Here is a 12139-nt window from a genome sequence, read left to right on the forward strand (position 1 = left end):
AGCGATTCCAAGGCAAGTATAGAACTAAGCGAATCAGTATAAATAGTGCAGTTGGAGTACTGCTCAGCTGCAATATGATCCAGGGCAAGAGATATGGCATACAGTTCAGCAGTGAACACAGAAGCTGTAGAAGGGATTCTGCGTGCAACTACTGATCCATAGCAAACCATAGCAGAGCCCACTGAATTACCTGATTTGAAACCATCTGTATAAATAGGAACTGAATGATTGTTTGAAAGATATTCATTGAATAAAAGACGGTACTTCCAATCTGGAGTATCTGCCTTTTAGGTGACTGAAAGAAAGGTCACATTTGGGGCTGTAATAAGCCATGGTGGGATGGGCCGACCTGTGGAACATGCAATGTTATCCAAGGACAGACCCATTCATCCAATTGCTTCCGGATGCGAAGGCCAAACGGAGCAATGACAGATCGTCTGTTCTGAAAAAGTACTGCCCACCGAGGAAGGAAAACACATTTCCAGGTGGGATGCTTTGGTAAGGAATGAAGTTTCGAAGTATATTGTAAAGATAGTTGCAAACGGCGAAGGTGTAGAGAAGGTTCATGAGATTCAATGTATATACTTTGAACTGGAGAGGTACGGAAAGCCCCAGTGCAGAGTCGAAGTCCTTGGTGATGAACGGGGTCCAGCATCTTTAAGGCTGAGGGTCTGGCAGAGCCATAGACCATTGATCCATAATCGAGTTTCGATCTAATAAGAGCACGATATACCTTTAACATTGAACAGCGATCTGCCCCCCAACTGGTAGAAGAGAGAACACGGAGGATGTTCAGTGCTCTTGTGCATTTGACCCGAAGCTGCTTTAAGTGTGGTATAAAGGTCAGTTTACGATCAAAGATAAGCCCCAAGAACTTGGTCTCCGGGACAACTGGCAGCAAAACTCCACCGATATGAAGTTCAGGATCAGGGTGAATACCCCGTCGACGGCAAAAGTGCATGCACACAGTTTTGGAGAGAGAGAAATTAAAGCCATTCGCCATAGTCCACTTCCGTACACAATTGAGGGCGGTTTGTAGTTGCCGCTCAATATATCTCATGTTTGACGACTGACATGAGATGTGAAAGTCATCGACATACAGCCCATTCGCAACAGTGAGAGGGAGTTGTTCAGTGATGGCATTTATCTTTATACTGAAGAGTGTAACACTCAATACACATCCTTGAGGGACTCCAAGTTCCTGTACAAAAGAACGGGAAAGTGTCGAACCCACACGAACCTGGAATCTCCTGTCCATTAAAAAATTTTTAATAAACATGGGTAGATGGCCACGTAACCCATATGTATGGAGGTCTCGCAAAACGCCATACCTCCATGTTGTGTCGTAAGCCTTCTCTATGTCAAAGAATATTGATACAAGATGTTGGCGGTTGAGAAAGGCTTCTCTGATAGATGTTTCAAGACGAATTAGGTGGTCTGTGGTGGAGTGCTGTCGACGGAACCCACACTGGGTGGGCGAGAGGAGGTTGTTTGATTCAAGGAACCAAACAAGACGAGCATTAACCATCCTTTCTAATGTCTTACAGAGACAGCTTGTCAAAGCAATTGGACGGTAGTTTGAAGGAATCTTGGGATCTTTCCCTGGCTTAGAGAAAGGTAAAATAATAGCCTGGCGCCAAGCATCAGGAAAAACATTCTTCTGCCAGATCCGGTTGAAAACAATCAGAAGGACATTAAGAGAAGCAGGAGATAAATGGTGCAGCATGTCATAATGAATATCATCAGGTCCAACAGACGTACTGGCAGACCGATGAAGGGCCATTTTTAGTTCCACCAGGGTAAAAGGACGATTATAGTCAAAGAAACAGTTAGTTCGAAAGGAAAGAGGTGATCGCTCCGCCCGAGTCTTGATGGCCAGGAAGGTGGAGGAACAAGCAGAAGTGCTAGATACCCGGCAAAAGCTTTCACCTAGAGTGTTAGCGATGTTCCGAACATCAGTCACCTCCTGACCATCAGAGAGTAAGATCGAGAGGGGGATAGAATTGTAGTGTCCATTAACCTTTCGAATCCTGTCCCATATGATCTTGGAACTGGTGGTAGAAGATATACTGGTTGTGAACTTAATCCAAGATTCCTTCTGGCTGTGACGTCTTACCCACCTAGCATGTGCACGGGCCCGTTGGAAAGCAACCCGGTTTGAAAGTGTGGGATATCTACGAAAAGTATCCCAGGCCCGCTTTTGAGCCTTCCGTGCTAAGTGGCAAGCAGGATTCCACCACGGACGAGGATATCGTGGAAAACGTGTCGAGGTTTTAGGAATACACTGAGCAGCTGCATGTGTAATACAGTCAGTTACCGCTGCTACACAGTAGTCTATTGATGGCTGATTTACGATGGCAGGATCAAGTTCTGCGAGAGCAGTGAAAGTGGACCAGTCTGCCTGATCCAGCTTCCACCGGGGCACGCGGGTAGGGTGGCATCGACCACGGCCAGTCTCTCTTATAAGGATTGGAAAATGATCACTGCCTAGTGGATTACTGTCAACCCTCCATGAAAAATGGGAAAATAATGAAGGGGAGCAAACTGAGAGATCAATAGCGGTAAAGGACTGACTAGGTGCATGAAAGTAAGTGGAAGAACCAGTATTGAAAAGAGAAAGATTGTGATCAGAGAGCATCCGCTCTACAGATCGGCCCCTCCCATCAATAATAGCACTTCCCCAGAGGGGATGATGTCCATTAAAATCCCTAGGATTAGAAACGGAGATGGCAATTGTTCAACGAGAGCATCCAGATCTGATTGATCATAAGTCTTTCCAGGGGACAGGTACAGAGAACAAACAGTGATGGTATGACCCAAGGAAATACGGATGGCTACAGCCTCAAGGGTGTGTTGAGTGACAAAGACAGGGTGGGCACGTGTTGATCAACCAACAGTGCCACCCTCCATGTACTCGACCATCACACAACCTGTCATTTCTGTACAGAGAAAACTGCCGAATGGAGACAGTATCAGCAGTTTTGAGAAATGTTTCTTGTAAAGAAAGACAAACAGGATGGTAGGAAGCAATCAGCGTTTTGATATCATCCAGATTAGAACGTAAACCTCGACAGTTCCATTGTATCAAGGTGGCCATTTTAAGAACGGGTAGGTGAAGTGGCTGGAGAACCCTTCGGTTTACGACCACGTCTTTTTTCTTTACTGTCTTTAGTTGGAGGAGGTCTATCAACCTCCATGGATCCTGCTCTGTGTCGGGTGGGCAGGTTTTGTTATTGGAAGGGGAATCTAGTGACTGAGGACGCGAACGAATAATTGTGTTGTCTCTTGTGGTGGGAGAAAAGATGTATCAGAAGAAATGCCTGTATTTGAAACTGAAGGACGTGGATCTTGAGGTGTGTTGGAAGGTATGGGAGGGACAGAGATAGGTGTGGTAGTTGATTCATCAACCTTTTAACCACGGAGGTCAAAAGGCTTTTCATTTGTTTTGAAAACGATTCTTTGGAGGCACAGAGAGATCTGTCTGCACTCCCACTGTAGTTGTGGAATGAAGTGCAGCAGCATATGTCCGAGATGGAGTTGTGGACAGCAATTTCCGAGCCTCAGGATAACTAATGTTATGTGTCGTTTTCAAACGCTGCACCTCTTTTCCTCCAACCATTTTGGGCAAGAATGAAAGTATGAGGGTGAGAACCATTGCAGTTTACGCAATGTGGGTTCATGTCACAGTCATAGGCATCGTGGTCCTTGCCTCCACAACGAGCACATGTCAGGGAACCACGACAAGATGTCTTTGAGTGGCCGAATCTCTGACATTGGAAACATCGAAGAGGGTTTGGTATGTATGGCCGAACCCTGCAAATGAGATAACCTGCCTTGATAGTGGCAGGTGCACGTGGTGAAGTAAATGTTAAAACGAGGGTATTTGTTGGCAGTGTAATTCCATCTTTGCGAGTGGAGATGCGCCTCACTGCAGAAACTCCTTGAGTGGAGAGACCAGCGAGAATCTCTGACTCGGGAACGTTCTTCAAATCCCTTTCAACAATAACTCCTCGTGAAGAATTCAAGGCAGCATGGGGTGTAACCTCAATAGGTATATCCCCAATTGCCTTTGATTTCAACAGGAGTTCACTGTGTTGGGATGTGGATGTTTCAACTAATATGTCACCAGATCGAAGTTTCTTTACTGATTTTGGAGAGCCAGCAAGTCCCTCTAGTCCCTTTTGAATAAAAAAAAGGGGACATTTGCCCTAAAGGTTTTTCCGAAAGAGAATGTAATATAAGAAAATGAGGTACATGTGTTACTGATGTTGAAGATTGCTGTTCTGAGTATTCAAGACGTGGTCGCTTACCCATTGACTGTTTTTTTACAATTTTATTTAAATTTTTTTGAGGATCCATAGGAAAAGGAAAAAAGTTCGGTACCCACTGACCCCACCCACCATGGAGCCCTACAAGGGGACGCACTACAAAGTCACGCAAGGACAATGCAGCAACGCCAGGGTTTCGTGAGCACTATACCCAAACACCAGCATCAGGCACAATGTCCACAACACCCGTTGAGAACTTCCAACACTGGTACTTGGTTGACTCTAGCCCAAGTGGACCAGCCGATTGACCCAAGGGGGGCCACCCAAAGGCCGCCCGTCTACAGGAATTCGAGGCCAAAGTGGTGTGTTAGGGTTGGACCCCTCAACCACCAGGATCTTCTCCTCCCCTTCACGGGTCGCCACGCACGGCAAACACGTGGGTGGATGTTTAGATCCCAGAGAAGGTAACCAGATAGAACAGAACCTTCCCTGGGAGGTCCCCTCACCACGTACAGGAATCCACACCGAGGGGCTTAAAAACACCGTGTTTGAAACATGGCCGGTCAAATTTATAGGTAGACATGCTGATCAGAGTTTGTTTGTTTTTGAATTTCGCGCAAAGCTACCCCAGGGCTGTCTGCGCTAGTCGTCCCTAAATTAGTAGTGTAAGACTAGAGGGAAAGCAGGTAGTTATCACCACCCACCGCCAACTCTTGGGCTACTCTTTTACCAACGAATAATGGTATTGACCGTAACATTATAACGCCCCCCACGGCTGAAAGGGCGAGCATGTTTGGGGCGATGGAGATGCGAACCCGCGACCCTCAAAATACCAGTCGCACGCCTTAACATGCTTGGTCATGCCGGGCCCTACTCCTGTGTATATCTGTTATACAGATATATATTTAACTTTATTAACTAAAATATTAATTTTATTAATACGTTTTTACAGCTTTGTTTTTAACTGGAATAAAATAAATGCTCCTGATGTACCTGGCAAGAAAATTTTCCTGATCAACTATAAATATTACTTGAAATATCCAGAGCATATTATTATACTGCACAATTTTTTTTGAAAAGTTTTGCTTCCTGAAAAGTTTCTGCTGATTGTGACAGGTACCTGGTGGGTATGCACAGATATAGTTTTGGTTTTGCTTCATCACGTAGGAACTCTGAGAAATAGACAGTTAACTGTTTATCGGCAATAACGTATTTAATTGCGTTTATGTTTCTAATACGCTATTAAGTTCAACATAATTAAAAGTGTTTTGCTCCTGATTTTCGTTTGTATTCAATGCCCGACAGTAGTTAGCAAGGATTGACGGATTCCAGTTGCCCTGATATCGTTTTTCCATTGTAGCAATGTTCTAGTGAAACCTTTTACCGTATTCGTCACTGAGAGCACCGAGATTTGACGGAAAGAAGTCCAAGTGTGAGTGGAGGAAATGAATCTTGAGTGACATGTTGCACTTCATTGTTTTGCATGCTTTGAGAAGTTTGTCTACCAGCTAAGTGTAATGTGGAGCTTTGTAATTGCCAAGAAAATTATCAACAACATCTTTGAAGGCTTTCCAGGCAATCTTTTCCGGCCCAACTAACACATCTTCGAACCGCTTGTCACTCATAGCATGTCTTATCTGAGGGTCAACAAAAATGCCTTCTTTGATCTTGGCCTCAGTTATTCTTGGGAACATCTGCTAAAATCAGGGGTTCGATTCCCCTCGGTGGGCTGAGCAGATAGTCCGATGTGGCTTTGCTATAAGAAAAACACAAACACACAAAACACGGAAACATCTGTCTTAAATGACGAAAACCTTCGCCTTCTTTGTTCATTGCTTTCACGAAATTCTTCATAAATCCCAATTTTATGTGAAGAAAAGGCAAAACAATCATTGCCGGGTCGACAAGCGGTTCATGCGCCACATTTTTCTGTCCTGGAACTAACTTTTTACGGAGTGGCCAGCTCTGTCTAGAATAATGTGACTCTTTGGCACGACTGTCCCATTCACAGATGAAACAACAGTACTTTGTATAGCCGAGCTGTAGTCCCAGTAACAGAGCAACGACTCTCAGATCTCCACAGATATTCCAGTTGTACTGGATGTGCTTCAACAACATTCCATGTTTTCGTAGGTTTCTTTTATGTGTGCTGCATAGCCAACAGATATTGAAGGGTGAACGTTGTCATTGTGTAACACAACAGCTTTGAGACTTAACATTGATGAATCAATAAAGAGACGCCACTCTTGCGGGTCATGGTCAAAACCCAAAGCAGAGAACAATCCTTCGATGTCAACACAGAAACAGAGACTGTCAACTTGTGCAAAGAATTTGGTTATATCATCTTGGCGGCTTTCGAAAAACAGAAATTTTCGTATTTGGTGACAGCAAATACCATTCCTGCAGTTTCGAAACTAGCAATTCGGCTTTTACTTTTGACAGACCCAAATCTCTGACCAGATCGTTTAATTCCGTTTCATGAGATGTGGATCGCCTGAGGAGCACAGTTCAAAATCCGGATCAATGTCACTGCCAGTTCCCTGCATTACAGTTTCTTCATCTGGTTCGTCTAAGGTCCATTCCTCTGGTGGTTTCGGAATTGGAAGACTGTTGTCATGTGGCACGGGTCTCAATACTGACAGCATATTAGGATATTCAACTGACTTCTTGTTTTTGGCAGAGAAACCAGACACATTAGTCAACACAGAAGTAACAGTCCATCACATGGTCTTTCTGTTCTCGCTATATCATCGGGACAGCAAACAGCATCGTCTTTCGAGTGCCTCTGAGCCAAGCTCTAAGACAGACAGCACATGTCGCACAACAAATGTGAGGCGCCCATTCCTGGTCTTGATCACCAATTTTACAGCCGAAATACAGATGATATGCTTTCTTCACAAGAGCAGTCATTGAACGTCTCTGATGAACAAGCCACAAATACAGCAGAATATATCGCGGCTGTTACGACATTGACGAGACATATTGACCGACACCAGTCGTCCTGTAAAACGTCTATAACATCTAACTTACTTGTTACAGTACTACTGAGGCAATGCTATATTCTGAAACAATATGTACACACTATAAGGTCTATATTAATCCAATGAGCAGCATCTGTGTATGCAAGCCACTTTTATAACCTGCTGAGACAGTGTCAAGCTGGCTCTGGCCTGGCCAGGCATGCCCGGGCTGCTTACTTCCACAGAACAGCTTCCAACCCGGCCTGATTTCATGCCTGACATGTCCAGACTGCACAAAACATTGTTCATAGGTCTTTTACAGAAACGAAAATTTTTGGACACAAATATAAGAAAAAACATGACAAAACTGAAGATTTCGATGATGGGCAAATCTGGATGTGATTTTTGAGATCAGCAGCCAAAAATCTATAAGGGACACCCAACAGTGTTCAAGAAGCAAAAGCTTTGTTGTGCAGTGTTATCAAATTAGTTTATACAACATTTTACCAAAGTTTTATAACTAGAAATAATTTTAACATTTCTGTTTTAAAACAAGTTGTCAGGTTTTCCCCCTATTTGTTGAGCGATTTTATTGTACTAAATGTATCAGCCATTCCATCCAGAAATACAAATAAGTCCAGATATGTTTGTTTCTCTGAGTTTATAGATATTGTTTATGATCATAGGTTTATATAGAAACCAAACTCGTTCAATAGCGACTACCTTTATTAATAGTGCATAAAATGATTATCCTAAGTCTTTATGGGTGTTCATTTCGTCCTTTAGACAAGGTATCAAAAAGGAATAAATTCACTTATATTCTAACCAAAGATCCTGAGGACGAAATGTCAGTGTTCTAAGTGCAACAAACTCGTTTACTTGGCTGATTCTTAGCACAACCAATAAACCTTTCCTCTACCATGAATTCTTAAGAACATTAGAAACGCATATACTAGCTTAAAATATTAAAAATAGCATTCTTTTTTACTTAACAGGTACAATAAAAGCACCATGCTATCTACTAGGCTGAGCCCCCTAACGACAGTGAAATCACAAACTAACTAAAAATTTTTAAGACACAGGTCCCTCAACTGACATCTTAGAATATTTAGCTGACTAAAGTTTAATGACACTTAAATCAAAGGGTTTGATATCATACTTACCTGATGCATCTTTATTTTAAAGATGACATTAAATCAGTTTAAGAACTGTTCAAAACTGGACAAGAAAACTGTGTTCTTGTTAATCCATTTTATGATTTTATACAGACAGACAGACAGACAATAAAGTTTTAAGGAATCAGTAGAGAAATAATCCGTATGAAAATACTGTATATATATCTGTAAATTACGTGACTGGTAATTTGAATTTTATTTTAACAAAAGTATGGTTTCATCTGTTTCCAATTCATTTACCAAGTGTATATTTTTCTATGTTAGAACTGTTTGGAATATGGTAATGAATTTGAGCATTAAACCCATACAAAGACGTGCAGATAAATTACAACGTCAGTATGATATCCTTATCAGGTTTGTTTCAAACTAAATTTAACATTAAATATTCTTCGATAAATCTATAAAAATGTGGTACATGTCAAGAACTCTGGTGGAAAATGATTTTAATACGATAAAAAAAACACACACCTGAATTTCTTCATCGTAAAAATATTTTGAAAACTACAATATATTAAAGGGTAAACTAACAATTTATTTAAAATGATATATGGGTGTAATCTAATTTCCTGAAGCTAAAACACTTCTTAGGTGAATTATCAAAGTTCAATTTGCCAACTAAATCCTAAAGGGATTTAAGATTATTATTTGTTAATGGCGGGAGGGATTATAGAGGAGTTTATTTTTTAAAACACATCAAAACCTGGGATTATATACAGCATTTATCTTACTGGAATATTTATACAATTTGTGGAAACTTTTATGAAAGCATATCGCAAAGTAGACTTACGTGACGTTATTCTGCTAGTAACTTATCGTCAGGTCCTTCCGAAAGTTAAAACCATCATTTTTGATGGAACGAGGAAAAGTAAGATGTTAATATATTTTTTTTTTATTTCTTAGAATTTTAAGGTAGGCTTAATTTAAATAAATATGTACAATAAATATTTATTTATTATTAGTATGTAGAATTTCGATACATGTGGTGGATAGAATGCGTACACAGACACCCAACAGTGGAGCTTTGAGCTTACTAACAAACAAAATCATGTAATTGTTAGCGTAAAAATACACTAGTGAAGACGGATATACAACAACAGTCGTTGTTTAAAACTGACAATGAACATCGTGTTTAACTTGGGATAGGGGCCATGTTTCACCAGGTTTTGTAAACAATATCTTACCCAAATATTATTATATAGTTCACTTTTTATATTCTTTATTATTTTTGAAGACATCTTAAAAGTTTGTTTGTTTTCAATTTTAGGTTTGTTTGTTTCAAAGTAAGAACACAATTTATGTCAGGAAAATTACTTGAAAACGGTGTTTGTTTCCAAGTAAGAATCTAATTAGGAGGGTAATTTGGTTATTATAGCTTGTATTTTTCAAGATAAGAAATTACACTTTGTTGCAAAAAACTGGCGTATAATTAGAAAAAAATGGTTCCATTTTCTATAAACAACTGTCAAACATTTTTTTTTCAGTTGAATACAAGAGATTAACATTTTTCAAAAAGTCTTATATAATACAAAAGATAGTTTTACAAATTTTTTTTTGTCTGAACACAAAACCAAAATACGAGAATTCAGTTCATGTCAAGAAATATTTAGAGCAATTGCCTACAATTGAAACATCGTTCAAAAAAAACCTTCTTAAATATTTATAGAAATTAGAGAAATTTTGGTGTCGATTTAATTTGAATATAGCAGTGAAGTCTTGTGGTTATAACTGTTCATATAGTATGCCTCTTGTGTTTTTTCAAAGTAACGTCAAACGCAACATCAAAAGTTAGTTTGTTTCAAACGAGAGTCAGTGATCATGGAGGACACACACTGTCCTCAATCCGTCTCACTGAAACACTTGTTTGATAAATAAAAATAAGTCTTAAGTATCATTTATCCACTTATTTAGTTCAACGTGGTTTTATACAATATCTGTGGTATTATATAGTTTAACAATTTAAAATATAATCAACTACAACATAAAAAAGTGGAACTGATAGGAGATACAAGGAACATTTCAAAATCTCAATTTGGTTCAGTTGCTTATAATACTATTACAGATATTTCTAAACATAAGGGAACATGAGGTTCATTACTTTGAAATGTTTAAAAAATTATCCTTCAAATATAATTTCGAAACAATTAAACGTTAAATATGAAACTGGTTCAACCAACACTAATTGAAATTTCTCATAAAGCTAGCCTTTACTTATTTCATACGCAAATTTAAACAAACAGTTTTCATCGTACAATCGTTACAATCTCTTATAACTTAAGGTGAAACTCAGAATTTTAAAATTGAAATTGATTACGTGTAATATTTAATTGATATGTATTTATACGTCGATGCAAAGTGTCACGACGACTTAACAGAAAACAGCACTTTATAATCTTATTTTTCTCTATCTCTACAAAATAGAAAGTTAATATGATATTGGGTTTTTTCTTAAGCATAGGTTTGAGGGAAGTTTAATGGAAGACCAAACGAAAACAAGGTTCAGATCAAGTTAAACTAAGTAACGTAAAGAAACTAAATCTTGAGTAAGTTTGTATACACAATCAAACTCGCAACAAAATCCACTACACACTTACAACAAAGTGTGTATTTCACGATCTTACTGTATTCAAAATGTAATCAAACATTATTACTATCAACGTACATTAATACAAATGCCATCGAAACGTATACACGGGATTAAACAGTGTGTTATATATACACATACGTACATAGATAATTAGTATCGCTCTTGAATAATTAATATATTTTACGATCCACAACAAAATTTAAAATGAATATGTTTCAAAACCTAATATTGGCACTTTAAATAAATTAAACACAAACAAATAACTGATTTTTTGTCTATCTCAATGACGATTCTTCATAGACGTCACTTCAAATAACATACACTCAAAACTTATAATGTAGGGGGTTTGTCTTACCTCCCTGGTCATCGAGGGCCACGAGGGTTCGAATCCCTGCTTCTTTACTCTAATGATAGAAGTGATAGGTAAGAAAAAAAAAACAGTTCATGTCAGGGCAAGCAAACGGCTTCTGCCACAGAAAATATTCCAAATGCAATTTTATAATATGACAAAAGACAGTAAAGCTTTCGTATATCAGGCAACAGACAAAACAGATATCCAGAAGTGAAGAAATATATTTCAAAGTTTATAAGAACCTCATATTTTCCGCGCTTGCGTCGTTCTGCAGGGAAAAAAATACTGAAAGATAAAATTGTGAAAGGACGTGCTCAGTCGCGAAGATCCTGCAACTTTCAAGGCAGCTAGAGAAAGAAGAGACAGGGAAAGAGTTAAAATGGACAGACACTGTGAGGATAAGCAAAAAAAGCAATCCAGCTACGTAAAGAAGAATTAATAGGAAAAAAAAAAGTGAAAAAAAAGGGTTCGTTGACACACATAATCATCACTTGTGTTCATCGGCAGATGGCGCTTACCTCCTTGCTCATCCAACGCCACCAAGGTGCGAATGCCTGCGTCCTTGCTCTAAAAGTGTACATTAAAAACAACTGTAAACTAGTGAATAATATTATATAAAAAAATATCATGAAAAAACAACAATCATAAAACCTTGAATACACAAATAAAATATTTCAAACTGATTTAGAACTACTTTTTTACACTTCAACAATCGATAAAAACAAACAAAACTTTACAAACCTGAAAGAACTGTAAAACAGCACAAAGAACATAAGATGCAAATTCGAAAGTAATTCGTT

General features: G+C 39.1%; 1 protein-coding gene across 1 annotated transcript in view; it reads right to left on the reverse strand.

Moving 5' to 3' along the window:
* LOC143228318 (synaptosomal-associated protein 25-like) overlaps positions 1-11898 on the reverse strand; it is a 40650-nt gene extending 28752 nt beyond the window's left edge. The window contains 1 exon segment of the mRNA XM_076459591.1: positions 11858-11898. The gene's annotated coding sequence lies outside the window, so the exon portion shown is untranslated.
* Between the last annotated feature and the right edge of the window lie 241 nt (positions 11899-12139).

This window comes from Tachypleus tridentatus, chromosome 1, assembly GCF_004210375.1.
Source record: "Tachypleus tridentatus isolate NWPU-2018 chromosome 1, ASM421037v1, whole genome shotgun sequence".
Classification (NCBI taxonomy): domain Eukaryota; kingdom Metazoa; phylum Arthropoda; class Merostomata; order Xiphosura; family Limulidae; genus Tachypleus; species Tachypleus tridentatus.